The following is a 3499-nucleotide window of genomic DNA, read 5'->3' as shown; positions in this document are numbered from 1 at the left end:
GACCTCACGAATTTTTGTAAGTGCTTGTTGCAGATCTCAGTTTTTTGTTTTCTTTTTTAACAATTCCTTTGCCGTAGCGCCATCTCCAATTACCAAAACAATGTAATAGAAAAAAACAGGATGTTGTTGAAAGTGATCATATATTTAAACTAAATTAAAATTAAATATCCAGAATCTTCGTCATTTTTAATTTTAATTTAAATTTCGATTTTCGGTTGATATTGAAATTTTTGTTCGTTGTTTTAAACGTCTATGTGTAATTTTTGTAGCCGCGAAGTAAATTGTGATATGGCTGTTCTGTTTTTACATAGGAAACAGTATTCATTATTAATTCCATACAGTTAACGTATTGCAATTTAGAAAGGATAATAATAGAGTGGCGGCGTAAATTTATCGAGCGGATATGGGTGGAGTGTGAGGAAAGTCGGGTCTGGCGGAGATACGTCACGAGTGGTTTTATCACATAAAAGTCATAAAATAATAGGACTACAAGAAACAAATTATGTATATGTGAAATTTTATCACTCTCCTATTTAAATACAAAAAGTTATCCACTGATTACAATAGCAGTATCTTTAAACCTCTCTCCTGCGCCCCAAATCAAGTGTCGGGTCTGGGATGGCTCTGCCCAGTACCTTCTCAATGCCCTGGGCAGTTTGCAGCGTGGCGCCTCACGTGTCATCGGCTATGAAGTGGTCTCATCACACCTTAAACCTATACAACATCAGATCCGTTACTTCCTAAAATATGAAATGGTCTCCTTCCTGAAGTATTTCCTTTGCGATATGACACGAGGTTCTTCAAAAAGCGTATCAACAGGGTCTCAAAGATTGGCAACGCATAATTAGTTTATCAATGTTGCAGATGATCACGGACGACGACGACGACCTTACATCAAGTGACTGGTTTGCTTGTTTGCGTCTTATTTTAAAAAACAACTTTTCTAAAAATGAGATTCTACAAACACTTGCCATCTCTTCTCAAAAACCCGTCGACAACGGTTCTTTTCAATTTTATTTAAAGCGCTATACGTAATTGAGTTTAAAGCTACCTGTTTAAGCATACGAAGATCAGCACGCCTGCTGGCTGCTCCCACGAAAGTGACGTAAAAGTCATGAGATAAAGGATCGGCACCCCAAACACCCGGATCGTCACTAGACAGAATTACAGGTAGACCTAAAGCCAGATACGTAGCTACGGGATGTAATCTTATATCACGTACCAGACCTAAAACTACATTAGATATTACGTTTATTTCTAATCCAATATGTTCGACAGCTATTCGTCTGAAAAGATACGGATATTTTATCAGAGAATTCGCGTGACCAATTCTTTTGGTGCCCAGCAGAATAGCATCGATGATATTTGCATCTGTTGGAGATCCGAACCAATTTGTCTCACCAGCATGGAAAAAGTAGGTTAAATTCCAATCTTTCTTTGCTCTTAACAATTGCGGGACGTAATCTATCAACGGTTTACCCAAGTCCTCTTGAGCGACTAAGTCGAAACCAGCAAATATATCAGGATAATGTTTCTTTATGGAATGAGTTAGCTTTAGTGCTTGATCAACATCGTCTACATTTTTATTTCGGTGGGCAGTTGTAATTAATTTGATACCAATGAAGTCTGGATGCTTTTTCTTGAATCTCTTCACAACTTGTTTCATACATTTTATGGTATATAAACCGTCATGTTTAGTCCCGTTGAGTTCGTATAAGGTCTTAATTCCAGACCTTAGTTCCATGAACAGAACTCCGTCTTTGTAAAATTTTGTAAAACCATCGTAGAGAAATTTCTCAAACACAGGTCTATACAATAATAATGAATGCGTAGTTTTGTGTACAAGATCAAATTTGTCCCAAAAGGTGTTTATATCGGCATTGAGAAAATTCTCGTCAAGCGTGTACATTGTGAAGTATTTCTTTATTCTCCTATTGAAAACTTCGGCTCCTTCAGCTTTTCTTACGTCTGTTATTAATTTCCACGTATTAGAGCATTTGTTATTAGGACCGGTCTTCGAAAATACCCATCCTATCCAACCATCTTCGAAACAGGCGTACAAGTGATCGTCGTAAGTCAATTTCACCATATATTCTGCATCCATCATTGATGTAAAATGTAAATGCAAGACGCCACCTTTAGGCATGCGTCTTATAATATTATATACCTTTGAATTTTTAATCTCATTCCTGTAATGGAAGTAATGTTTTGAAAAATTGTAATGTTGCGGATTGTGGAACCAGTAATCTAATTCAGAATATTTCCGTTTCATCAGAATCTTGTTTAATTTATGTTCTTTTTTGGTCAAAGTAATTTTACTTCCGACTGTCATCAATGCTTCGGCTTCATAAATATGTTTTCTTTTGTAGTTGAAATCTTCCAAATTTGTTTTAGCACTACTGACTTGGAAGCCAATGTAAAAAAAGCCGTAAAATGAAAATATGTTTGTAGCAATTACCACTTTTTTCATTTTATTTTCTTTCTTCTTTCTATTTTCCACCAACATAATGAATACTTTATCGCCTAAAATTTTTTAACCAATTTTCGTCAATTCGTTTCATTTATTATGTACAATTCTCCTTATCTTGCTTGTTTATAGCGTCATGATAAGGTGCCTTTTATTTCTTTACTGAACGATCGTCTATCGAAACCAAATGATTTAAGTAACCTAAAAATAAACTCAGTATTTGATTTGCTTGAAATACATGTTGATACATTTTTAATTTTGTTGTGTAGGCCCATTGACGTTAATAACACTTAAAGGACAGAAAAAGCAGATTTTATTACAAAAATGTGTAATTTCCTTCATTTCTACTTATTGGTTCGCGATCCCAGTTTTTTTTAAATACACTCTTTTGCTTGACGGCAGCACTAGGTTATTGAGTAGCAGTAGAGCTCCTTGTGAAAGAGTTCGTCCAGGATAGTACTGGCACCTCACCTATTTCTGCCGCCAAGCAGTAATGTCCAGCATTACTGTGTTCCAGTTTTGAAGGGAAGGTTGCTGGTGACATTATAGCTACATGAGACTTGTCAACTTATGTCTCAGGGCGCTGTGGTAGTGCCCCTCTGATCTTTGCAATTTAAAGCCCTGAGTGGCACTATAATTGTTATGGACAGGCGTATAGCCTACCATCAGGTGCACGACTTGTTGGTCCCGTCACTTGATGTTACATGAAAAAAATTACGTTACACAGGAAGTTCAAGGAACCTAACCGACAGAAGTATTAATGCTCTTAAATTGAAAAATAACAAGACCAGTCTCTAACCGTCAATTTGAAAATCAGTCTAGACTCCAATTTTTCCGTCCTTTAAGCTTCAATGTGATATATCAAATCTGTGCATTTATAAAACCAATTATGAAATCAACAGTTTGAAACCTGTGGTATTTTGTAATGTCAAAGATTATTGACAATGTTTATAAGTAGAAATAAAATAAAAATAAAAATTATTTATTTCAGATGTCTATGATCCATATTCTTAAATTGTACAATTAGTAATT

At 35.5% G+C, this 3499-nt stretch overlaps 1 pseudogene; it reads right to left on the bottom strand.

Annotated features, from left to right (window-relative positions):
• Window positions 1-239: 239 nt before the first annotated feature.
• On the bottom strand, window positions 240-2339 carry LOC113240597 (annotated as a pseudogene).
• Window positions 2340-3499: the final 1160 nt, after the last annotated feature.

The sequence above is a fragment of the Hyposmocoma kahamanoa genome, unplaced genomic scaffold (assembly GCF_003589595.1).
Source record: "Hyposmocoma kahamanoa isolate Upper Pololo Valley unplaced genomic scaffold, ASM358959v1 157, whole genome shotgun sequence".
Classification (NCBI taxonomy): domain Eukaryota; kingdom Metazoa; phylum Arthropoda; class Insecta; order Lepidoptera; family Cosmopterigidae; genus Hyposmocoma; species Hyposmocoma kahamanoa.
The sequence above is the reverse complement of the archived record's forward strand: the minus strand, read 5'-3'. Positions and strand labels throughout refer to the sequence as shown.